Genomic DNA, 26,648 nt, shown 5'->3' with positions numbered 1-26,648 from the left:
AATGCCTCTGAGGGGCTATCATTAGAGTGCTTGTTTAACGTGTATGAAATCCTAGATTTTATTCCCAGCAATACACCTTCTCCCATCCACACACAATAAACATATGTTCCTTTAGTTAGGCTGTTTATAATTTTTTTAATTGTTCAAATTGTTCTGTTTTACTTAAAAGTGTGTCTGTGTGTTGTCTACATGTATGTCTGTGCACCATATGCATGTAGTGCTCTCAGAGGTCAGAAGAGGGGGTTCGACCCTCTGGGTCTGGAGTTACAGACAGTTGTGAGCCACCATATGGTTGCTGGGAATTGAACCTGGGTCCTTTGGAAGAGCAGCCAGTGCTTTTAACCATTGAGCCATCTCTCCAGCCCCCCTCCCCTTCTTTTTTAAGTTTCACAATGGAGCTGTAATTAGAAGTGAGAAATGTCATTTTGGAAATTTACCACAGAATACAGGGCAGATTGGCAGCAAGAGTTAGAGTTAGAGTTAGTCCTGTGGTCAAGGTTAGAGTTTAGTCCTGTGGTCAAGGTTAGAGTTAGTCCTGTGGTCAAGGTTAGAGTTTAGCCCTGTGGTCAAGGTTAGAGTTAGCCCTGTGGTCAAGGTTAGAGTTAGTCCTGTGGTCATGGTTAGAGTTAGTCCTGTGGTCAAGGTTAGAGTTTAGTCCTGTGGTCAAGGTTAGAGTTTAGTCCTGTGGTCAAGGTTAGAGTTAGTCCTGTGGTCAAGGTTAGAGTTAGTCCTGAGGTTAAGGTTAGAGTTTAGTCCTGTGGTTAAGGTTAGAGTTTAGTCCTGTGGTCAAGGTTAGAGTTAGTCCTGAGGTCAAGGTTAGATTTAGTCCTGTGGTTAAGGCTAGAGTTTAGTCTGTGGTCAAGGTTAGAGTTTAGTCCTGAGGTCAAGGTTAGAGTTAGTCCTGAGGTCAAGGTTAGAGTTAGTCCTGAGGTTAAGGTTAGAGTTAGTCCTGTGGTTAAGGTTAGAGTTTAGTCCTGAGGTTAAGGTTAGAGTTTAGTCCTGTGGTTAAGGTTAGAGTTTAGTCCTGTGGTTAAGGTTAGATTTAGTCCTGAGGTTAAGGCTAGAGTTTAGTCCTGTGGTTAAGGTTAGATTTAGTCCTGAGGTTAAGGTTAGATTTAGTCTGAGGTTAAGGCTAGAGTTTAGTCTGAGGTTAAGGTTAGATTTAGTCCTGAGGTTAAGGCTAGAGTTAGTCCTGAGGTATAGGGAGCCCCGGAGATCCTGCGAGTGGTTTCTGGGGAAGTGGGGAGCGGGAATGCTGTCCACAGGAGTGGAATAGGAAAGGCCTGCTGTTTATAAGAAAAAGATGACTAGGATTGTACTTTGGGGAGCAACAATTTAGGGGAAGAAAAGACTTTTTTTTTTTATCAAGTGCTTGTTTAATGATTCCTTCTCATTTGCTCAGACCTCAGGTTTCTTGAGTGTAATCTCAATATCTCTCTCTCTCTCTCTCTCTCTCTCTCTCTCTCTCTCTCTCTCTCTCTCCCTGTCTCTGTCTTTCTCTCAACTTTGGGAGACTAGTTGTAAGAATGAAGATTAGGCTGAATCTGAAAAGGATAAAAGCAAATAAAACAGACTCAGATTAATGTTGTAGTAAACTTTGTAAAGAAAGCTTTTGTGGACTTGCCTGCCAAGTGAACTATGACGTATGACATTTGTTTTATGGGTAGATGCTCATAAAATGCTAATAAATGACTAAGATGCAGTTAAAACAGGATATAATTTGTCCTGGAGGACAGGGATTTCAGAGTAAGGACAGGAATTAAGGGAACAGTCTGAGATGTGGAAGAGACTTTGTTGTTTAATTTATCTCACTTTGGTTTGATTAGCTCTAGTCAGATGAAAATAGCTACCTCAAGGTGTGGTCTTCCTGGTCTTAGAAAATTCTGGTAACCACCCATGCCCCACGTTCTCGTCTGCTCACAGGTCTGAGGCTGTGTGGGGAAAGTCTGGGTACATTTATGTAGGTCAAGACTTGGCTGTTTGAGGATGACTTGAGGTCTTCATTTTTGAAGAGAGCTATTCTGTTTCCTCTGATACTTCTTGTACGCAGCTGCATTTCACTAGGCTAATTGCTTTTCCTGTATCATTGTTTTCAGATGCCTGGAAACCCTTTTGAATATTCTCTAATTTGTAACTCTTTTAAATTGTGTTATTTAAAACCTTACAAAATGGTTCAGATCAAATCTGATAGTTCATATTAGAATGATTATTTAATCAGTGTGATTAAGATTGTCTAAATTTGTAATTCATTTTCTCCATAATGGCTCTGCTCCTTGTTTTGTTTGCATTAATCAACTCTTTGATCATATAAATACCTGTAGATAAATCAATCAGCCAATTAACCTACCTACCTGCTCTCATAATCGGCTACTAAGTCAGGTAGTTAGTTCTTCCTGTCTTCCTTTTGAAGCAAGAATAGAAGACAAGCAGCTGTCCTCAGTGAGCCTTGGGCTTTGGGGGCAGCAGGATTGGGGCACTGCCCCTTATTAGTAGAGTATCCTTGGGCTAGTGACTGTTTAAGACTCTTCATCACTCATTGCTGATATTGTGAGTCTTCCATGAAAAAATCATTAGAAAAAACTTTACATTGTGCTTTATTGATAGTAATGTTGTATTGACTGCTGTGGGACGGTCTGTATGTCAAATTGCTCTGATTGGTCAATAAATAAAACACTGATTGGCCAGTGGCCAGGCAGGAAGTAGGTGGGAGAAGGATAGAGGAGAATTGTGGGAAGCAGAAGGCTGAGGCAGAGAGACACTGCAGCCACCGCCATGACCAGCAGCATGTGAAGACGCCAGCAAGCCACCAGCCACGTGGCAAGGTATAGACTTATGGAAATGGATTAATTTAAGCTATAAGAAGAGTTAGCAAGAAGCCTGCCACGGCCATACAGTTTGTAAGCAATATAAGTCTCTGTGTTTACTTGGTTGGGTCTGAGTGGCTGTGGGACTGGCGGGTGACAAAGATTTGTCCTGACTGTGGGCAAGGCAGGAAAACTCTAGCTACAATTGACCTTTAATCTTTTGACCTCTATTTCCTCATCCATAACCACATTTTATTCTTTCTCTCTGTATATATTTGGCTTTCTAAAATTATAAATGAAGTTATACAGTATTTTTTTCTGTGTTTGGCTTATTTCACTTAGTACAATGCCCTTTGAGTTCTTCCATGTGTGGCAAATGGTAAAAATGTCTGCCCTTTTGAAGACTGAATCATGTTTCACCAGTACAGATGTATAGATTACCCATTGTCTGTTGATGGATACTTAGATTGTTTCCATATCTTGTCTACTATGTTAATGTTGCAGTGAGCATTGAGAATGCAGATATCTTCTGAGGCAATTTCATTTCCTCTGGGTATTTACATAGAGGAAGAGGGATTACTGAATCATGTACAGTAATACCCACTTGTTTTCAGTGTATATTGTCTGTGGCACCCTCACCCATGGATACCTGAAGCCTTCATATACTGTTTCACTTTTCTTATACATGGAGATGTAATGAGAAAACAATTTGTGATGTGCACACACAGTAAGAGACTATGAGTTGAAACTAATAATAAAATAGAAAATTATATTAGAAGCACAAATATAGTTTGTCTCTTTTGAAAGAGTCAAGACAAATGCCTGTATTTCTGGATTGTAGTTTCTATATGTAACTGAAACTATGGTAAGTAAAATGAATAGGGGAGACTGCCATAGTTCTGTTCTGGGTTTCCTTCCTTAGGCATCTCTGCACTGTTTTCCTTAGTGGTTGTACCAGTTCTACCCAGCAGAGTACAAGGGTTCCCTTTTCTTTATACTCTCAAAAGCATTTAACTCTGGGGTTTCAATAATTCTTACCTCTTGTTTTGGGATTCTGTCTCAAGGAGTGCACAGTCATGATATCTCCATGGTTTTTATTTGCATTTTCTGATGAGTACTGATGCTCAACATCTTTTCAAAAATTCAGGTCCTTTGCCCATTTTAAAAATTGAATTACATTTTTTTTTGCCTCTGAGTTATGTGAATTTATAAAATCATATTATTATGCTTTTAAAGTTCCATGCATTTATGCAATGTATACTGATTTTATCTGTGCATGAGGACTTCCCTCCAATTCCCCCTATTGCTTCCCCGTAAGCTTCATGTCCTCTTTTTCTGTTAATAATAACCCCAGGAGTCCAGTCAGTTTGACCATATGCACTATGTGAGTGTTTGGCCATCCGCTGGCACATGAGGAACCTATCAGCAGCCACTCATAGCAACTGTGCTTACCTGTAGAAGACCTGCACACGTTCCCAGACTGTTTTAATGCCAGCTCCTTGTGTATCCAGATGCATGGTTTGAGAAGAGTCTCCAGTGCGTCGATAGGTTAGCTCTTCATTGTGTTGACAGCTTCTTTGCTCTTGTAGCCTGAGTGTTGGTGTGATAATCAAAGTCATTTCCAAAGCCAAAGATTTTCTCTCCATGTTTTAATTGCAGGGCTTTATGGTTTCAGGTTTTATGTTTCTTTAGTCCTTTAATCCATTTTGAGTTGATTTTTGTGTATAATTTAACATTTGAATTAAATTCCTTTTACAGGTGATAATCCTAAATTTATTTATTTATTTGTTTGTTTATTTATTTTTAAATATTTATTTATTTATTATGTATACAACATCCTGCCTCCATGTAACCTTGCATGCCAGAAGAGGACACCAGATCTCATTACAGGTGGTTGTGAGCCTCCATGTAGGTGCCGGGAATTGAACTCAGGACCTCTGGAAGAGCAGTCAGTGCTCTTAACCTCTGAGCCATCTCTCCAGCCCTAAATTTATTTATTTATTATCATTATTTTAGGGTAGGATCTTACTACGTAACCTGTGCTGTCCTCCAACTCTCACTTCTTCTGTCTCTGTTTACAAGTACTGAGATTATAGGCCTATGCCATCATGTCAGCTAAAAGGGTTGCTACAAATGAACGTTAACTAGGTATAATTAACTAGAGAAACTACATCAACCTTATGTACTGTTCTTAATTTTGATCAAACTTGTTTTTAACCCAGTGACCTACCTTTCAATGATTTGCCATATATCATCTGGCTTACTTAGCTTTGTGTTGTCGACGGGTATAGTGAATAAGTTTTTACGGTATTGCAGTAAGTCACTGAAAGACACTTCACAGTGTAGCCTGGGATGGAGCTGGAGCAGATCATATGGTCCTTCCTGTTCACTGGTTGGTTCTGAGTCTCCATCTAGGACTTCTTGGGGCACAGTTTTCTAATCTTTAGGGTCTATCCTACTGTACCTCCATATAAAGACCTCTGAAGGGTAGATGTCAGATGTGTATTCTCTTTGGTATCTTTTGATTATTCTTTTTACAGATATTACAGATTTACAGATATTAATTTACAGATATTAGTCTTATGAAAAACCACCCAGATTTAGCATAATGAACCTGAACTCAGATATTTTTTCTAGTGGCAAAGTATAGACACGTTTTAATTTTAGTGTATTTAAGATTTTACAAATGATTTTAAATTCCTCATAGACATTATTTTTAGTTCTCTGTGCAACACACCATGAATTATTCTTTCTTAGAAAATAATTTTATTAACTGAGAGCCATTTATTATAAAATACATCAGGTACAACCCAGTATTTCCAGTTTTAGAATTAACAACAGCTCCTACTCTGGCTTATTTCTAAGTCTTTCAGCTATAAAACAGCAGAATATCTGAGTGACTGTTGGGCAGTTGACTTAAATTTTAAAAAATTTCATCAGTTTGCTTATCATTAAGACCTAGAGGTGAATCACTGAAAAATAATTGCATTCTTATTTATTTATTTATTTATTTATTTATTTATTTATTTATTTATTTATTTATTTACTTAGGGATGTACTAGTGAGATACCTCTGTTGGGACCAATCCTATGAACTTTTTAGCTAATTCAAAGGTGTTTCTTTTGGGACATGAAGGTGTATCTTGTATTCCATCCTTTCACATACCTGGGTACCTGTTTCGGGTTTGTGACTTTTGCCCCTCTTGCCTCGTGTGTTGTTTATAGTTACTTTATCCTGTGGAGTGCCATTATTTTAAGTCTAGTTTGGGGTTTGTTTATTTCTTCATTCTGTGGTCTAGGAATTGAACCCAGGGCCTCTGGGAGGGTTTGCTAGGTGAGTATTCCTTTGTGCCACATCCATAGTCCTTTCTTGTTTTTCACAGCCAACTCTCTACCACTTTATCGACGTGCAGATTAAACGCAGTACTCTGTGGTGACATTCCAGTCACTGTCACAAGCTCAGGCTTCAGCTTCTACTTCCTTAAAGATGGCAAAGTCCAGGGTCCATGTTTATTTGGACTTAGGTGTGTAGCACCTTTAAAAAAACTCTCCAGAGTGGCTAGGAAGGGGGAAGACTGAGTGAGATATGTGATTTCAGTGGGAATAGTAAAGAGAACAAGTGCTTATGATTATTTAATAGATTGGAGAGGTTTCAGGTTCAAGGGGGACTGCTTTTTGGGTAAGGAGTTTATTTAGAAGAGATATTAATGTCATAGAGAGACATCATGCTGTGAGCTCTAAGGTTCAGGATCTTGTGGACATTTCAGCTTTATTGATTCTTTTGGTTTGTGAACTTGGGGTGTCTATCCTGAGTGCACATGTGTCCTCTCCAATTCTTATCAGTGCTTTTTACTTTTCTTTGTAGAGGTTATTTACTTACATGGTTAAGTGTTTTTGTTTTGTTGTTGTTGTTGTTGTTTTCGAGACAGCTTCTCTGTGTAGTCCTGGCTGTCCTGGAACTCTCTGTACACCAGGCTGGCCTCAAACTCACAGAGATCCACCTGCCTCTGCCTTCCAAGTGCTGGGATTAAAGACCTGTGCTACCATGCCTGACTGGTTAAGTGTTTTTTTGTATGTATGTCATTTTACTTTATGTTTCTATGGCTATTGTGAATAGTATTTCTTTCTTTATTTTTATTTTCTAATTATTATTTTGTGTAAGTGGTGTATGCATGTCTACACAGTGATGTTTGTCTGTGCCTGTGTTTGTGGAGGCCAGAGGTCAGTGTTGAGTGGTTTTTTTTCCATTGCTCTCCACCTTATTTTTTGAGACAGAATCTCACGGACCTTGGAGCTTGCTATTTAGGTAGACTGGCTGGCAGAAGGCCAGGGATCTGGCTGTCTCTGTGCTGCATCCCCACACCCTCCGCAGAGTTGGGGTCCCCAGAGTTGGGGTTACAGACAGACATCACACACCTGCCTTTCCCACGCTTGCTGTGGATCCCAATTCTCGTTCTCATACCTGCACAGTAAGCACTTTACCTTTTGAACCATCTCCTCAGCCCCCAAGATTGCTTGCTTGACTTATTTCTCAGCAATTTTGTTATTGCTGTATTTTTAAAAACTACAGGCCAGGTGGTTGTGCGCTCGCCTTTAATCCCAGCACTTGGGAGGCAAAAGCAAGTGGATCTCTGTGAGTTCGAGGCCAGTCTGGTCTACAGAGTGAGCTCCAGGACAGGCTCCAAAACTACACAGAGAAACCCTGTCTTGGATCCCCCCAACCCTACGCAAAAAAATTACAAAACTACAGATACTTTAGGTTGATTTTGTATCTTGCAATTTTACTGAATTTGTTTATTTTGTTTTATTTGTTTATTTGTTTAATTTGATTTTGGTGGCATTTTTAGAATTTTAAAATATAAAACTATGTCATCTGAAAATGGCTAATATGTCTTCCTTCTTTCCCCTTTGATACCACTGATTTCCTGTTTTCTTGCTCGGGCTAGCATCTCCAGCCTTGCACTGAATACAAATGTGGAATAGTATAGTATTAAATAGTAATGGTGGACAGCATCCTTTTCTTGTTTGCGTCAGACTGGAAAGGCTTCCAGTTTCCACTCACTTGAATGTTGGCTGTGGGTTCGTCGTCTACAACCTTTATCATGTCGTAGCACCTTCCTTCTGCACCCTTCTTTGTTCTTATTTTTTTGTAATGCTAAGATAGTGGATTTTCCTGTTGTTTTTTTACGTATGTTGAGCTGGTCAGGTGGTTTTGTCTCTTTGTTGATGTGATGCACTACTGTATTTACTGACTTGCACATGTTGACTCAACCCAGTTGACCTTGATGCACAATCTTTTTTTTGTGCTGTTGATTTAGTTATGTTCATCAAGTGCCTTAGCCTGTAGTCTCCTTTTTGTTGTGCTCGTACCTGGTTTAGGTATCAGGAGAATGCTGGCCTTGTAGGTTGAGTTTTGAAGAGTTTCTTCCCATTTAATTTTTTTGTTTGTTTGTTTTTCGAGACAGGGTTTCTCTGTGTAGCCCTGTCTGTCCTGGAACTTGCTCTGTAGCCCAGGCTGTCCTCGAACTCAGAGATCTGCCTGCCTCTGCCTCCCGAGTGCTGGGATTAAAGGCGTGCACCACCATTGCCTCCCATTTAATTTTTGTGACCTAGATATAGCATTGTTGTTTATTTAACAATTTGTTGAAAGCATACCTGTGTTTTTCTTTCCAAATACTTACAAATAATACAAATATTATTGATTTGGTCTCATTACTCAATTCATCAAGTTTTCTATGTCCATATCATTCAGTTTTGTTAAGTTATCTGTCTAGAAACTTTTCAGATTTTCTATTTGTTGTCATATACTTGTTTATAGTACTTTCTAATGTCTTTTGTGTTTCTGTGGTAGAGGTCAGAATGTCTCCTTTTTAGTTCTGATTTTATTTATGTGCCTCCCTTTTCTCTTAGTGAGTGTAGCTAAAGATTCACCAATTTAATCTTTTCAAAAGTCTAATTCTTAGCTGGGCGGTGGTGGTGCACGCTTTTAACCCCAGCACTTGAGAGGCAGAGCCGGGCAGATCTCTGTGAGTTTGAGGCCAGCCTGGTCTACAGGGAGAGATCCAGGACAGGCACCAAAACTACACAGAGAAACCCTGTCTCGCAAAAAACAAACAACAAAAAAGTCTAATTTTTGAATTTTTCCAACTTGTTCTGTCTTCTGTATTATTTTAAGCTGCATTTGTTTCTTTGTGATCTTTGTTGTTCCTTTTCTCAATAATTCCAGGTTTGTTTTGTGCTTGCTTTCTAGTCCTTCAGTTGTGTCATCTGATAGTTTATGTGAGATATTTTTTTTATGTAGGTACTTACTGTTAAAAACTTCCATTAAAAAAAAAACTGAAAAATTTCAATTATGTGTGTGTATATGTGCTTCTTTATGTGAGTATATACATGTGAGTACAGGTACCTATGGAGGCCAGAGGCCACAGATCCTCCTGGAGATGGGTCACAGGTGGTCGTCAGCTGCCTTGCATGGGTCCTGGGAACTGAAATTGTATCCCCTGCATAGCAGCAGTGCATGCTCTTAACCGCCGAACCATATCTGAAACCTCATAATGTGCAATGTAATAGTGATTTCGCTGTATCTTGTTAGTTTTGGTTTCTATTTTCATTTCTTTCAAGAACATTTTCATTTCCCTTTTGGTTTCTTTATTGACTCAATGGTTAGTAAAGAATATGTTGTCTAATTCCCATGTTTTTATACACTTCTAAAGTTCCCTTTGTTTTTCAGTTGGAGTCCACTGTGGTCTGAGACAATACATGTTGTGGTTTCTGAGTTTTGTTGTTGTTATTTTGTTTTTGTCTATTGTGACTTGTTTTGTGGCTTAACGCATGTTCCCTCTAGGGCATATGCCATGTGCTGACGAGAAGAATGCTTATGCTGCAGCCGTGGGGTGAAATGTCCTGTTAATGTCTGTTGCATCAGTTTGTTCCACAGCATAGTCTAAAGTGTTTCATTGTTGACTTTTCTTTTTGACTTTGTTGAATTCTTGAATGATCTCTGTCTCTTGGTGAGAGTGGAGTGCCACTACTCTCTTGTAGTCTACCCCTTTATGTCTCATAGGTTTGCTGTACGTAATTGGGGGTTCAAGCATTGGATGTATATGTATGTATAGTTATTACTTCATGTTGTCGAAGTTCTTGCTGGAGGACAGTGTCTTCTACTTGACATCTGGCTTATCTGATAGAAGTATAACTTTATTTTTACATTTGATTTCTGTTTGCATGGACTATTCCCCCCAGTCATTCGCTTTAAATCTCTTAGGTGTCTTGACTGGTGAAGCCTTTTAAGGTGGAAATCACATCACTGGGTCTAGGTGCTTTTGTGTATTCAGCTAGTCTAAATATTTTAGTAAGTTTAACCTGTCCGGATTCAGGGTTATTGCTACAGTAAGAGAGTACTGCTACAATTTAGATTTTTTTTCCATATTTGTTTTATCTGCCATTGTTCCTTCTCTTGCTGTCCATTTTTGTGCTTTGGTGGTTTTCTGGGTTGATGTGGTTTGTTTTCCCTTTGTCTTCTCTGTACCTGTTCTACTGGTGGGTTACACATATTTTTGTGTTTTCATGATGGTAGTTCCAAACCTTTGGCTTCTGAGTTTAGGATTGCCTCAGTTGTCTGTTGTAAACCGGTGTGGTAGTGATGCCCTTCCACTCTTGCTGGAAAGTGTTCATTGCTGGAGGATGACTTTTCTGAATATAATTTCCTTTGTTCTCAGTTTTTTCTTTCCAGATTATTTCAGCTCCTTTTCCCTGGCCTACAAGGTTTCTCTTGAGATGTTCGTCTAATGGATGCTCTCTTATATTTGAAGTGCTATTTATTTTAGACTTCCTGGTACTGTACTTTTTATAGTTTGAATACAATAAGTCATTGAGGGGATCTTTCTTGGCCATGTCCAACTGAAGATCTCTGAGCATCTTCTATCTGGATGTCTGTATTTTTGTCAAGATTTGGAACATTTGTGCTGTTATCTCATTAAAATTTTTTTTCATGCCTTTACCTTATCTTCTCCTTTGAAGTATCCATAGTTCAAATACTCGTCTACATAATTATAGTTTATAAGTCTCATAGGATATAGTATTTTTTTTCTTCCTTGAAAAAAACAAAAAAAGTAACTCTGGATCGGTCCTCTGAATCTTACAGAGGACCTGGATTGAATTCCAAGTACCTACAGCTCACAACCGCCTATACCTCCAGCTCCAGGGGATCCAGTGCCTCTGGCTTCTGTGGGTACCTGCACTCACACACACACACACACACACACACACACACACACACACACACACATACCCACACACTGACACATAATTAAAAACAAAATAAATCTTTAAAAGAAATCTGAATCTGACTGGCTCTTTAGAAAAGTCTGAATTCATGCTCATAAATCTGCTTTCTGCTTTATCTGGACTGTTGTTGAGATTTGTACATGAGCACACATGTTTATGCATGCGTGTGGACACACACACACAATTGTTATTGCTCATATTCACTTCTCCTCCTACCCTTTCTGTCTATCTCTTCACTCTGCTCCTCATCCCATGTTGTACTTCAAATAGTCTCTGCTTTTATGTCAAAATCTAGATTCCATTTATAAGAGAAACTATCTGATGTTTTAGTCCTGCCCCCATTACCTCTTTATCGCCAAGATTTTTGTTTGGTTCTTTTTCATGACCTGTTGGATCCTGTTTATGAATCTTTGTCTCTGCCAAGGTTTTCTGTTCTCACCGAATTATCTGTAATCTCTTTATATCTTGTTGAATTGTTGAAACTATTATTTTAAATTCTTTTTCAGGTACTTTGAGTCTTTTCGTTGAGAGGCTGCTGCTGGAGTTAGGACGTTCTTTTGGAGCCGTTTTTTACCTTCCTTTTGCATTCTTCTTGTGTCCCCACACTTGTGTCCCCACAGCTGCACATCAGGTGGGTCTGTCGTATCACCTTGCCCACTCCTATCAAGTGGCTTTTGTAGTTCTGGCCTGGCTCCTGGCTGTTAGTCTTGGTTGTCTTTCAGTAGGGGCTGTGTGTTTGTTTTTTTGGTGAATACAGTGGTGCAATCTCCTCATAGTTCTTCAACTGTAATCACATTGGGGATCCTATTGGGTGTGGCAGTATGGGTCAGTGGCCTAGGCTGCAGAGTATGTGGGATTGTTCTGTCAGTAGTCATGCGGCTCTTTAGGTGGGAGTGTTTGTTAGCCATTTTGATATGGTACGACTGTAGTGTTTGTGGGGGTGCCTTTTCAATTTCTGAGGGGGCCAGGCCATTCTGGCAGGCCTAGATTGGCCTGGTGGTCCCTAGAGTGGCTGTGGGGAATTGTTGACGTCTGAGGAGTACAAAGGAGCTGTAACACTGGTGGCCTTAGATGTGGTGCATACCAGTGTCCCCAACACCTAACTGCCTTTGCAGGCTTCAGCCAGTGATTGCTTAGAGTGGGTCACATAGCTGCTTCTACACTTTGCTGGGTTTTAGGAGTGATGTTTCTAACCTCATAATAACAAATGATCTCAGAGCATCCTGATAATAGTACAAGACTAGTTTAAAGTAGCTGGGGTGTGATTCTCAGTTGAAAACTATCATGCTGTAAGTTCTATTTTAATTGAAATTCTATATCTTTGCTAGTTTGTTTCTAAGAGGGGAAAGATGGTAATCTATTACTAAAAACAAATAGGCCAAAATGGATTTTCCTTTTTTGCAAGCTAACAATATGCAAGTTTAGGAACTTCATATTGCTTTTATTGTTAGGAGATGCCTTCTTATGCTTGTTTTTACATTGTGTTTTTTAGACAGGGCCCCACTATGTATCCCTGGCTGTCCTGGAACTCACTATGTAGACCAGGCTGGCCTTAAATTCACAGAGATCCACTCACCTTTACCTCCCAAGCATTAAGATGCATTGAGATTAAAGGTGTATGCAATGACACCTGGCTGTTTAAAGATACCTAATGAAATTGTAGAATTTATCCATAAAACTAGTAGGCCATATCTTTGTATGTTATTTGGGTTTTGGTGAAATCAGTAGCCATTGAAGAGTGTCTGGGAAAGGTAAGATTCATTCTGGCCGATTTTAAAAGACAGTCGGAAATCTCAGCCCCCCCCCCTTTTTTTTTTTTTTTGCTCTTCTTTACCAAGCCTATAGAAATAGTACAACAACAACAAAACACAACACAACCCCCCCCCCCAAAAAAAAAACCCACCCATGTTTAGCTATATTGGTCCAAGAAAGGGAACTTTTGGTAATTCAGAAACTGGTGCCTTTCTGAAAATAGGCTATTCTGTGGGTGATACTCAAGTCCAGAGAGGTGGGATATGAGTGGGAGAAGAAGAGTTTCCAGATAATCAATAGGGTGATAACTTTAGCATTGCTGCAACTTTGACAATCCAGCAGCTCTGACCACTGTACATTTTAACAACCATTAGATCCAAACAGATGGTCTGCTCCATGGGCAAGATGCATGCAGCAACCTGGGTCTGCCCTTCTGGGAAGCACCCAGGGTGACTAACTGTGCTTATGAGGCCAGACAATAACCCTGCCTCATGGCATGCTGTGTTCCTCCTCCTTCCTACTGTAACCAGTACAGCTGAGTGTTAACTTCCAGAGTGAGTGCTATCATATTCAGCAGAATGTAACAGGATCCCGAGTACAGAAACAAGCGTTTCCAAATGTTTCACTAACACCAGTACCATAAAGGAGAGCCCACAAACAGGGACCTTAGGGTAAAGTAATAAGTTACAGCAGAATTCTAAAGAAAATGTAGCTAGTCATTTGATGTTTATAAAATTCCTGATAGCCTTTAAGGAGACAAGGGTTTCAAAACAAGAGTAGGCTTTTCTTAAAAAGAGGCAATTAGAGATCTGGGGAATGAAAACAGTTGTTGAAATGGACCACTTTATTGGTGGCAGGGATCTTTTTGGGATCCAGTGATGTAATAAGATCCTGAACTAAGGTATTAATAGTAGGGATAGAGATAGGGGAACCAAATAATAGAGATGTTCAAAATTAAGTTATGAAGATTGAATGTGGGATTGGAAGAGAGAACGGAGAATCCTGAAACATTCCTTAGTCCCTTCATTTTGGTTGTGTGGAGAGATTATGTTATGTGTAGCCTGGTGTTAGAGCAAATTCAAGGTTCTAAGCAATTTCCGAGGCAAGAATGGAAGATACTGTTATAGCCCTTTGGATTTATCGAGATTGAGGTGCTTGTTAGCTGGCCGTGCAGAAAGCAGGGTCCGCTCAAATGGCAAGTGTGTGGATTTGAATGCAAGTGTTTGGACTTAGTTGAGATTGAGAAGTCACATGAATGGTAGTGGTGGTTTGATCTCCTGTTCATGAGTGGTAAAGCTCAGGAAGTATGGACAGACTGTGGGACAGCATGGCTGCCTCCATGTGGGAGCTTTGTGGGAAAACAGCTGCTAGCACAGGCAGGAGAGGGAAGAAAAGCTGTAGCAGTGAGAGGTGCACCGGGGGTGGTTTCGTGGAAACCAGAGAAGGTAAGGAGTGGTCAGTAGTGCCTGATTACCAGCGGGTGAATATGCATTCACTAGTGTGTTTGGCGTTTAGAGGTGACCAAACAGGAATAGCCTCATGGAGTGGTGGGGAGTGGTGTGCCTCTAAAAGCGGATTGATTACAGGGCATCGGGCAGGTGGACGTTAAGATGGAGGTGACTGTGAGCACATGCTGAGGCACGCAGTGTCTGTGAGAGTTGGGATAGCAGCAGTGGGATGCAGAGCTGGAGACTGAACTAGTATCGGTCAGTCCCATAGTAGTGGTTTGATCTCCTGTTCATGAGCCTTTCTCTGCTAGCTTCTCTTTTTACTCGATGTTTTACCTGCTCCTGTTTCAATCAAATATGTGGCTTGGACAAAAGCTACATTTTTAGTATCTTATACACCTGTTATGTGCTCATTCTCCTTAGCTACTTGAAATGCAGGTCTGTCATGGCCCAGGAGAGTCAGTCCCCTTTCTGTCTTCCAATTAACCACAGTGTCAAAAGGTAATCAATTAAGAGTCCTTGAGGCCAGGCATAGTGGCACACATCTGTAACCAGTACTAAAGCTCTCAGGAAGTTTAAAGCAGGAAGATTGTGAGTTTGAATCTAGACTGCCTTGAAAACAAAAAACAAAACACAAAAAAAAAAACAAGCCAGCATAGTGGCACACATCTCAAATCCCAGCAATCAGTGGCAGAGGCAGGTGGATTTCTGTGATTTCAAGGCCAGTCTGCTCTACATAGCTAATTCCAGGCCAACAAGGGCCACATAGACCTTGCCTTGCCTAAAAAAAAAAAAAAAATTAAACCAATTATGCAAACAAAGTATGAAGGAATTCTGTTTTGTCAGAGTATTTGGGAAAAAACTGTATTTTAAAGAGGTGGTAGTTTGATTTGACGTAAGGGAAGACTTAGGCAGCCTTAAATGCATGTGGTTCTGTCCTACTAACAGGAAAAATGAACTGCCTGAGGGAGAGCTTGCATTCCATCTGTTTGGTTTTAATGTGTACTATCATAATTAAGGAGCACTGAAAAACGTGAACCCTGTTTGAGATGGGAAACAATGATGGGTGGAGCCTGCTGGTTACCTACCTAATGTCTATTCTCTTTTTCTTTCTTAGCAACGTAGCTGCCATATTGTGGGCACATTACTGAGCGCAGCTATAAAATGACACTTCCTGGTGTCTGTAAACAGAAGTCTTTGGGCAGGGCCTCTAGTAAAGTTCTTTAAGGGGAATGGATTCATCTAGAAAACCTCAGAGGAGTTCTTATCATTTCTTCTTATCTTCTGCTAGGACATGGATGTACTTACTGCAGCTTTGGTGATAGTTGTTGTTTGTTTATTGTTTTGTTTGCCATAAGATGATGTGGAACAATGCATACCATGGAGCAAGGCTAGGAGGAAGAAAAAGTAGAACAACTCAGGGTTCTGCTATTGAGCTTCCGGACTATCCCAAATGACATTTTTCCAGACCTCCTATCAGAGAAAAATAAACCTCTCTTCCAACCACAGGTATCGGTTCATGTGCAACTGGAGCTAATCCTGCATGACTCAGGGTGTCTGTGGTGACTGCAGCAAGGCTGCTTACCAGGGCCAGCCTCGGCAGCCTCTCGCAGCTGCTGTGGGAGGCCAGCCTCAGTCCCATCTTCCATGCAAATGGAGAGGAGGTTGTAGAACCAGCTGATTTGGTGTCTCCAGATTTGATACAAATGAACAATTAAAAAGAAGTTTAAACATAGGTCCAAATAATCCTTGAGAGAGCCTTTCACAGCTTCCAGTTCTGAAAGACTGTAAGCCATCCCTGTGTAGATGTGAGCAGACAGGAAACTAACAGGAGGGGAAGTGACTCAGTAGCTCAAAAGGACTGATTTGAGTTTTCATAGCAGATGGCTACCTGCTAAATAGTTATAGCACTGTAACATGTTTTTAAAAAAATTAAAAACCCAGTTCGTAGATTTAAAGGGAATGTGTTATGATGAGGAGTATTTTGAATGCAGGTAAAAGCTTTTGGAAAACGACACCATTAATTCTGAACTAAAATTATAGTGAAAAGAAGCTTGGACACTCCAGAAAATGATTCTAGTGGAGTAGGATATTAGTTCAAATGATTTTCAGAATTATGGTAAGAGTCTGAGACTCTGACAAAAAGGATGGCGTACACAGTAGGCAGACCCAGGGGATCTGCTATATATAAGTTGATGTTTCTTGACAGGAATAATGTATTAGTAATAAGCAAAATGCTCAAAGAAAGCAATGAAAATGTTGCTAAACTGGAGTCTCTCCTTTAAAAGAACTCACCAAGTAAACAAGATTAGGAATATGTTAGTCATACTGCTATTATTTAAAGATAAGAGAAAATTCTACAGTTATTGGTGGGGGTAAAGAGTTGGGGAATGATTTTCAAAAGATAGTCAGATTGGTTGGAATCAAATCTTTAATGAAAAAATGCTACACCTTTGGATTCAAGGACTAGCAAGATTATAGTTGAAAATTTCAGTTTCATGTGGTGGTACATGACTGTAATCTAATCAGGAGGCTAGAGTAGGAGGAAATTGAGATTTTTTGATTCTTACTTGCAAAGGGTATGAAGTGAAAGACCTGAGTGATTGTGCAGAGGTAATCAGGGTGGGTGTCATGCAGAACCTGGAAAGCAATGTCAGGTTAGTTGGGCTTTATCTTAATGGGAAAGGAAAGCGTTCAAAGGATTTTTAATGATGCAGAAGTGATATAGATAGGATCTAGTGTATTTTTATAAAAGATCACTTAAGCTAGAGTGTGAATGTATTAGAGGTAGGTGAAATTGGAGGCAGGGAGATTAACTAATTCTTACTAATTCTTTTGTTCTGGTACTAAATATTTTTAGGTCAGAGGTGATCATAGACTGGCTATAGTAGGATCAGAGGGATGGAGGTCATAAGTAGGTGTAGGTTTTGGTGGTTGGGTGTTAGATTGATGCAGACTTTTGCAGGTAAATAGATGATGATGTCATTTAGTAGGTGAGCCCTGGAGAAGACAGGGAAGGATAAGAAATTTAGTAAGAGTTGCTTATCAGGGTACCTGAGTTGAGATCTAGTGGATAGTTATTCAGATTTAAAGTTTAGAAGAGAAACTCAGGATGGAAAACAATTTGGAAAGTGTCTTACTTTTCTATTGTGATGCTGAAACATCATGACCAAGGCAATGTATAAAGGAAAGCTTTTATGGCTTATTGATTCAGAGGTGAGAGTTCATGGTGGCAGAGTGGAGGAACAGCTGAGAGCTCACATCTTGAGCCACATCCACGAGGGAGAGAGAGCTGACTGGGAAATCACATGAGTCCTGTAAAACTTCAGAGCCGGAGCCGGGCGTGGTGGCGCACGCCTTTAATCCCAGCACTCGGGAGGCAGAGGCAGGCGGATCTCTGTGAGTTCGAGGCCAGCCTGGTCTACCAAGTGAGTTCCAGGAAAGGCGCAAAGCTACACAAAGAAACCCTGTCTCGAAAAAACCAAAAAAAAAAAAAAAAAAAAAAAAAACTTCAGAGCCCAACCTCAGTGACACATCTTCTCCGATGAGACCATACTTCCCAATCCTTCCCTAACAGTTCCCTCAACTGGGTACCAATTATTCAAATTGATGAGCCTATGGAGGCCATTCTCATCCAAGCCATCACAGTGTCTGAAGTTATTGTTGTGAAAAAAAAATCAACCTGGGAGAGTATACAGACAATTTCTAGGTCATATCGTTGGATAGTACATCTAAAATGAGGATTCTGTTAGTTCAGCAAAGTGTGGCTATTAGAAATATGAAAAAAAAAAACTGGCAAGTGGTGGGAGACAGATGTCTTACTTAGGGAGTGAAGTTTGAAGTGAGAAGAAGACTAGAATGTACATCTAGTCATGTACATGAGCAGGAGTGTTTGTTTAGTATAGTTAACAGCTACAGAAGTGATTGTGGATATACATGAACAGATGGCTCGTCACCCTCATTCTTTTCTAGCTCGCTCAGGAGGGCCTGGAAACAGTGACACCAAGTAGCACACACACCGCATGCAGACTTTGGGGGTTAGAACCATTCTTTAATAGAATGAACTAAGGGTCTTTGGAGAATGGCTGATTTTAGGCTAGGGCTTGGCAGAAGAATGGGGAAGCTGACCTGAAGAAAAGTACCCAGTGACCAAGGCTGCAACAATTTGAGCAACAAACAAACCAAACCCATAATATTATATCATAACTCAATCAAAAACAAAATATTTTTGAATTCATAGGATAAAAATTAATGATTAAATAAATGATCCAATTTACTTATCTTACAATGAAGACTCCCTCTTTCCCCCAAGGGGCTGGAGTTTAAGTTGGTGCTGCACTTTGTGACTGAGGAGAACTGACTCTTTGAGCAGATGCTATTGAACATTAAATATGCCAAAATCAAGGTCCTTCCATGAAATATGTTAAAGAAAATAAGATGTTCATCATGGGGGCAATTCAAGAAGAGATCCAGGGGAGACTTTGGGGCCCTAAATGTAAATGCCTTTAACTTTAACCAATATTGCAGAATATTTATTATAAATAATTTGATCAGAAACTGGCAGTCATTTTGTGTCTATCAAAAGCCCCCTTAAGCCAGGCCGTGATGGTGGTGCACGCCTTTAATCCCAGCACTCGGAAGGCAGAGGCAGGCGTATCTCTGTGAGGATCTCTGAGTTCGAGGCCAGCCTGGTCTCCAAAGCGAGTTCCAGGAAAGGCACAAAGCTACACAGAGAATCCCTGTCTCAAAAAACCAAAAGAAAAAAAAAAAAAGAAAGAAAGAAAGAAAAAAGAAAGCCCCCTTGAAACATCAGCTATGCAGAAGACAGTCTAGCGACTCTCTTAATTATGCATTCATCCAGTTTCTTGTATTAAGCCTTCAGAGAACAAAACTATCAAGATCATGTCATCCCATGACATGCAAATGTCTGTGTGCTCAGTTCTGATTTAATATGTCATCTGTCTGTACAGAACCTCTCTGCGAGAAACATCATTTAAATAATGTGCATTTTCTAAAATTACCTTTGAAACTTAAGTCCACTAGGTTCATTGTTACTTGAGAAACTTCAGATAGTTCAGATAGAAATTTCACGTTTTCTTCTTGTCAACAAATGTAAACTTAGAGCTTGGAATAGATAGATTGAATTTTGACACTTAATATTTGCAATTTGCTGCTACTATAAGCATGATAGTATCTGTTTCAGTTGCTTAATGGCACACAACAAAAATTACCCCAAACTTGATATCTTAAATAGCTTTTTTTGTTTTTGTTTTTGTTTTTTTTGAACAGTTATATGGGACCAGAGTGTGTGGACAGCATTTAGCTGGAGGTTCTGCTCTTATGTGCCTCAGCTGGGATCACACTCCCTCAGTTGCTTGTTCGTCTGGACTGGTCTGTCTATAACTTAACTCATATGACTGACACTTCCAGTATCTATGCGTGGCTTCTCCACAGCATTGTGATGTTAGATGTTCAGACTGGTTACATTGTCTTCTGGCTTCCAAGAAGCAGAAAGGGAAGCTGCTGGTCCTGTCCATTTCTGGAGTTTAAGAACAGCATTTCCATCATATCCCCTGGTCAGAGTAAGATGCAGGGACAGCCAGGTTCAAGGGACTGGGAAGTGAAGTCTCATCTTTGGATAGGTCATCTGATGTCCACTTGAAGGAATCCATGACAGTCATCTTTGGAGGAGATCATGTGGCCATATCATTTATCATATTATCTAATCTTTTAATTGTATTTACAGGGTTTTGATTGATCTTATGCTTTAATTTGTAATCCTGTTAGAAATTGGATGTTATAAATGTTAAATAAAAATTGTTTTAATGTAAAGGATTTTAAAATCAGGGGAAGCCCTGCTACAAGTTTTTTAGCCTGGTGTGGTAGCTTGCACCTGTAATCTCTGTGTGTGGGAAATAAAGACTTTAAGATTGCATGTTTAATACCAGCCTGGGTGACATGGCCAGTTCTAGGCCAGACTAGGCTATAGAATGAGACCTTGTTTAAAAAAACCAAATGAAATAAAAAATATAATATATAAAGAACTCTTATTGTTTTGACTCTGTACAAATTTATCCTGGATTAGAACTCTATAGCACCTTCACTTAGTAATTGGAGATGCACTATCAGAATTTATCCTGGTGTGGAAAGTTTGTGACACATTCTCTAACTTTCTAAAGCCCCAGTAAACTTTGTGAAACACAGCTTATAAAAAATGACCATAATTAAGCTGGGTGTGGTGGCTCATGCCTTTAGTCCTAGCTTTTGGAAGGTGGAGGCAGGAGGATTTCTGTGAGTTCAAAGTCAGCCTGGTCTATATAGTGAGCTCTAGGGCAGCCAAGTCTATGTAGAGAAACCCTGTCTCAAAAAACAAAACAAAACAAAAAAATTATCATAATTAAAAATGTGGATACTTTAGCCAAGTAATTTTGCTTCCTGAGTAACATAGCATGATATTAGTGTCAAAATATTGGAAGCAGTGTCAGTGAGAGACTAATTAAATTGCATATATAGTATATTTTGAAATTGCTTAAAGGGATATATATATATATATATATATATATATATTTATATGGAGATTATATAAAAATGACATGAGATGAGCTGTAATACACAGGAAGAGTCTGAGAATGTGCCTTCATGGTAAAGGGCTTGCCTCGTGTTCCCAAGGCTCTGGTTGGATCCCCAGCATGAAGGTGGAATAGAAGACTGAAACATGTCTTATTCTACTGTGAGAATATGGTACATGCCCTTCTTGTAATGATATGAGATGTTATAGTGCCTATGTGATCAGCTGAAGTAGGGTGAATGACATGGGCAGTGTGACATAGCCCCAGGCTACTGTTGGTGTTCTGAGAACACCTCAAGAAAAGTATCTGTCGTCTGCATTCCAGAATGGGATAGCACAGAATTTGCTGTATTACTCTTAGTACCATACAGTTTAAAATTATCAATTACTTTTTGGAATTTTCTGTTTAATATTTTGGACTACCATTGACCACAACAGGTAATTCAGACTGGAAAACCAAACCACAGTTAAGGAGAGAGTACTACATTTCATTATGGATATTTCTTTGTTTGAGGCAGAATACTGAATGTTCCATTTAGACAGGAGTGGGCAAAGGAGGAGGCAAGAATTAGTGGGAAAGACTAAACACATGGATCAGACACCTAGGTTGTGTGTTGAGAGTTGTCTTTGCACTGTTCAGATAGTTCCCTATTATTTTATGGGTGTTTCTTTTCTTTTTCTTTCTTTTTTTTTTTTTTTTGGTTTTTTGAGACAGGGTTTCTCTGTGTAGCTTTGTGCCTTTCCTGGAGCTCACTTGGTAGCCCAGGCTGGCCTCGAACTCACAGAGCTCCACCTGCCTCTACCTCCCGAGTGCTGGGATTAAAGGTGTGCGCCACCACCGCCCGGCAGGTAATTTATTTTCTTGCTGTATTAAACAATTCATTATATTCTAGAAACAGGTTCTTTATCAAATAGTTTATGGCTTAACATTATGTTTTCTATGTTTGAGTTAATTTGAGCACATGAATCTTTCATTTATTTTGTTTAATCTAAGTATTTCTTTGTCTTTTTTTTGCATGCATGTATGTGTGTGGTATGCATGTGTGTCTGTAGGCTTTGTTAAAAGTTTTTTTTTGTGTGTAGGGCTATGTTGGGAGAATATTTGTTTCTGGTGAGATCTATTACTCCCAGATTTTAAAAGATGTATATCTTAGCCACCTTTCATCTCAGCACCCAGCAGGCAGGAGCTGGTGGATCTTTGAGAGTTTGAATTAGTTCCAGAACAGCCAAAACTATATACTAAGACCCTGTCTCAAAAACAAAACAAAACAAATTTAAAAAGATACATGTCTTCAACATTTCACATCTTGCTTAAAATAATGTCACTCCATATGTCATATGATAGACTTATGGCAAGTTGTTCTCATTTTAATCTATAGTACATTTGTAAAATTTCTGTATGTGTTTTGTATCCTACAGTATATTATACTATTCTTTGTCTAATCAGCAAATAACCTCAAGTGAACAAAAATAAGAGGAGAGCTGAAAAGATGGCTTAGTGGTTAGTTACTTGCTCTACAAGCGTTAGAACCAGAAGTCTGATCTCCAGAACCCATGTAAATCTTGGCTGTTCATGGCAGCTGCCTGGGGCTTCAGCTTTGGAAGGTGAAGACCCTGGGAGATCCTCAGAGCAGGCTGGCTAACAAGTCTAGCTGTATTGGTAAGCTCTGGGTTTGATTGAGGTGCCTACCTCATTGAATAAGATGGAAGATTGATGAAGAGTGTTTCCCAACATCAGCCTCAGGCCTCCAAATGCATGACTAACAATGTACTCACACACACATGCCTACATACATGTAAACATGTACACATACATGCCCATCACACAGAAATACAAAAATGGAAAAACAAAAAATAAGAGGAAAACATTTTTTTATTTATTTTCCTTTTCCAGCACTACTCATTTGTGGGGTTTTTTGGTTTTGTTTTTTTTTTTGTTTTTTTTTGTTTTTTTTTTTTGTAGATACAGGTTTTCACCTGGCCTTATGCTCTTGCCTGGAGAACTTCCTTTAATGTTTCTCATACTTGCTGGTCCACTTTTTAAAAAAAAAAAAAAACTAGATTGTCTAATATTATGAATATTATGGTTACAGTAAAGTTTTCTATGGTTTCAACACTTATCATTTCTGATTCTGTTGGTCGTTTTATCTCTTAGTAGAAGGTTTTCTTTTATTATTATTTATGTGTGTGCGCCTGTGTGTGTGTGTACACACATGTATACGGCTGCCCATGGAGGCCAGAAAAGGGTTTTGGATCCCTTGAGCTAGAGTTGTAGGTTGAGAGCAGCCTAATGTGGATGCTAGCACTGCATATTGGACTTCTGCAAGAGCGACAAGCACTTTGAACCGCTGAGCCATGTCTCCTTCGTGACCTTCCGTTTTCTTGCTGCTGTTCCTGCTTCCTAAGTGTTTACTTATGTTGGGTCCTTGCAGAGGGACAGAGGTGACTCAGGTGACCTCTTCTGCAGCTCTCTCTGGCCCTCTGTGCTGCAGCTTGAGTCCGAGTCAGGAACTGAGCTGGGTTTGGGTTTGCTGTCATTATGTATAGTTTACACCTGGCTTCAAACTTCCTAAGCGCTCAGCCCCTGCTCACTGTGTAGAGCACTGCACATGGCGTCATGTGCTGTCTTCCTCCTGTGGGCTGCACTGCTCACCTTCCAGCAGCCCACAGGAGGGCTGTGTGTGCCACAGAGGATTCTGCCTTGTGTGGCGGTCCGTCTCCTGACGATCGATTCTCTTCTCCTTCGTTCTGATCTAGACCGAGGCAACCAGGCATTGAGGTTGGGGCTTGGTCAGCGTGTTGCTCTCGCTCCCTTATGGAAGTCATATTCTACTATTTATTTGTGGTCAGTCCTGGGCAGGAATCCCCTTCCCTTCCCCTGGGTGGATTAGATGTCTCCTTGTGATTGGTGCAGCATCCCTTGCCCATTACCTTCTCCTGTTCCTCAACCCTAGCAACAATGTTCTTTGTTTCTCACACTGAGTGTTTTCCAAACCACATCGCCTCCCCAGAGACTGAAGCATTTTGATTTTACTCTCTCTTTAAGCAATGGATTTTGCCTGGACACGGAAGTGAAAGGGTTTTCTATTGTTTCTCTAGGTTTTAGGCTTTTTTTCCCCTCCTGTTGGACAACAAGTCAGCTTTTAGACCCATTCCTAGATCTCTCCTGCATACTGTTGTGATAATTGAGGGCCCCTCTGGCCTCCTGTCCTACTGTACCTGTGGGGGGTGGGGGTGGGTCTGTGCACTTGTGTATATATATACATATATATGTATACACACACACACACACACACACACACACACCCGTGTGCACATGCACATGGAAGTCAGAGATTGACCTGGCTTATCTGTCAGGATTGTTCTCCACTTTCAATTTTTGAGAAAGGTTTCACTAAACTCGAAGCTCATTGATATTGCTAGACTTGCTCTACAATGAGCTTCAGGTATGTGCTAGTCTCCCCAACCCCCAGTGTGAGATTATAGACACATGCCACCATGAAAATTACTTGCTTGTTTCCTAAGTTCTGGGGACCAGAGCTCAGCCTTGATTTTGTGTGCTATGGGTACCTTACTGATTGAAGGCAGCCTTTCCCATAATATTTCTAATCTTTCTCAGGATGCCTTTTTGAGGCATGTGGATTGTCTTCCAGTCAAGTCTTTGTGTCTGGGGATCCTCAGCTAGTCCAAAATGACATGCTGATTTATACTAGATTTTGAAGAATTGATTAAAATTTCAGCTTGGTTCTTATTAAACTGTTGTATATTGGCCACTTCTTTTTCTGTGATTTACCAAACAGTTTGCAGTCTTTTTTTGGAGGAAAAAATATTACTAGGAATTTTACTAGACTTACTTGGTAAGTAATAAATTTGCTTGGTTGCTCTATTCTGCAGCATTCTTTGTTAGAATAAGAGAAGGTGTGTGTGTGTGTGTGTGTGTGTGTGTGTGTGTGTGTGTGTGTGTCTGTGTGTCTGACTGTGTCCGTGTGTCTGTGTCTATCTGTGTCCGTGTGTCCGTGTGATTCCCCCCATCCCCAATCAGGGATGGCATGTTTTTCTGGCTTTCTGCATCTGTGTAAAAGTGGGATAGAGTGTGCATTGGCCACCTTTCTGCTGTTGTGATAGAACACACTGACAAAAGCACCTTGTGGAGGAAGTGGTTTATTTTAACGGATGGTTCCAGAGAGATAGAGTCCGTCATCCTCGGGGAAGCATGGCGTGGTGGCAGGAGCAAGAGAATGGCTGGTCATGTTTTTGTCCATACACAGGAAGCAGAAAGAACAGACTCATGGCCAACTCATGATGCAAAATACATTTAGTCTAACGTCTTCAAAATCCTCCCTAATCATGTATTGGTCTTCACACTGTTCAAAAGGCCAAAAAGTTTGAAGTGTCTTCTGAGACACAAGGCAATCTCTTAACTGTGACCCCTATAAATTAAAACAAAAAACAAAAAAATCACGTAGTTCCAACACACGATGACACAGATACACATTAGTATTCCAGAAAGGAATAGAGGACACAGTGAGAGAAAACGGACCAAAGCCAGACTGAAAGCCAGCAGGGCAGACACTAAATCCTGTCTTATGTCTGAGTCTTAAGTTCTAAAGGGCTGGTTACTCTGCCCCTTCTGCTTTGCTGTCTGATAAATTTTTATTTATTTATTTATTTATTTATTTATTTATTTATTTATTTATTTATTTTTCCCCCTTCTGGGCTGGATCAACTTCCAGTATGCTGTTCACCTTGGGTGGATTTCTCACAGTTCTGGTATCTTCAACATCTTAGTGTCTACATGTAATCTAGGCTTCACATTAACTGCTTTACCAATGGCCTTTTAAGGCCTCCTCACAGGGACTCCAATCCTACCACACATTGTCTAGTCTCAGTGGCTCTCAGAAACTGTGGGGAAAGAATCCATGATTCCTTCAATCTTGTTTCTTTCTTGTCTCTAAAACCATACCACATAGATGAGACTACCATGTTCAGCTGCCAATTTAGGATGTCTCCTAGTCCCCTTCAACCACAGCTACAGCAGCTTCTGAAACCGATGAAAACTTCATTAGGCAGGTGCTTGCTAGGAGCAAGTAGCCCCCTGGGTTCTCTTCACAAGTTAGAGGCTTAACTGGTGGATCTGGCCCTGAGGGTACCTTTTCTGTTTTTCCAGTGTAGAGCGATAGGCTCTCTCTAGTGATTAATCTCTTTAACCATTACTGCCTCTTTTCAACACATGACTTAACTACCACCTTTAGCTTCCTCACCAAACTGTACATCTTTCATTTCTTTCCTTCCCATTTGTTGCTGCATAAGAGTAATCAGTGATAACTATACCACAGAGTCAATAGTATGCTGTCTTGAAGTTTTCTCAGCCAAAGAAATTAGCTTTCTATGTTTTAATTTAGCTGATGCAAATTCTTGGGGCATGGGCATAATACAGCCAGATTCTTTGCCAAGGTGTCATATGAAAGGCTTCTAGCCCAGGTGCTGATAGAGTCCCTTTCACCTCAGAAAGCTCATGAGCCGGGCCTCCACAGTCTTCACTACCTTCAGCAGTACTGTCTTCAAGGCTTCTATCAGAATGGCCCACTAAGCTCTGCTTACAACATTCAGTGTCTTCTCTAGTCCAGAGTTCCAAAGTCTTTCACATTCCTATGAAAAAGGACACAGGCAAGTTCTTCACAGCAACAAACCCAGCTTCCTGGTACCAGTTTACGTAGTGGTGACTCTGCTGCTGCTGTGATAAAACACACTGACCAAAGCAGCTTAAGTGAAGAGAGGGTTTACTGTAGCG

At 40.2% G+C, this 26,648-nt stretch overlaps 1 protein-coding gene across 8 annotated transcripts in view; it reads left to right on the top strand.

The window, feature by feature from the left end:
• The window catches only part of Ncoa1 (nuclear receptor coactivator 1), a 200,962-nt gene that overhangs the window by 31,059 nt on the left and 143,255 nt on the right, over positions 1–26,648 (top strand). The window contains exon 2 of one of the 8 annotated variants that reach the window (XM_028875292.2): positions 11,596–11,720. The exons of 6 other annotated variants lie outside the window; for them this stretch is intronic. The gene's annotated coding sequence lies outside the window, so the exon portion shown is untranslated. Of the gene's footprint in view, positions 1–11,595; positions 11,721–14,978; positions 14,990–26,648 lie in introns of those variants that run through there. One more of the 8 variants, XM_028875319.1, reaches the window with a different exon arrangement.

This window comes from Peromyscus leucopus, chromosome 22, assembly GCF_004664715.2.
Source record: "Peromyscus leucopus breed LL Stock chromosome 22, UCI_PerLeu_2.1, whole genome shotgun sequence".
Classification (NCBI taxonomy): Eukaryota; Metazoa; Chordata; class Mammalia; order Rodentia; family Cricetidae; genus Peromyscus; species Peromyscus leucopus.
This window is presented reverse-complemented; position numbering and strand designations above follow the sequence as displayed.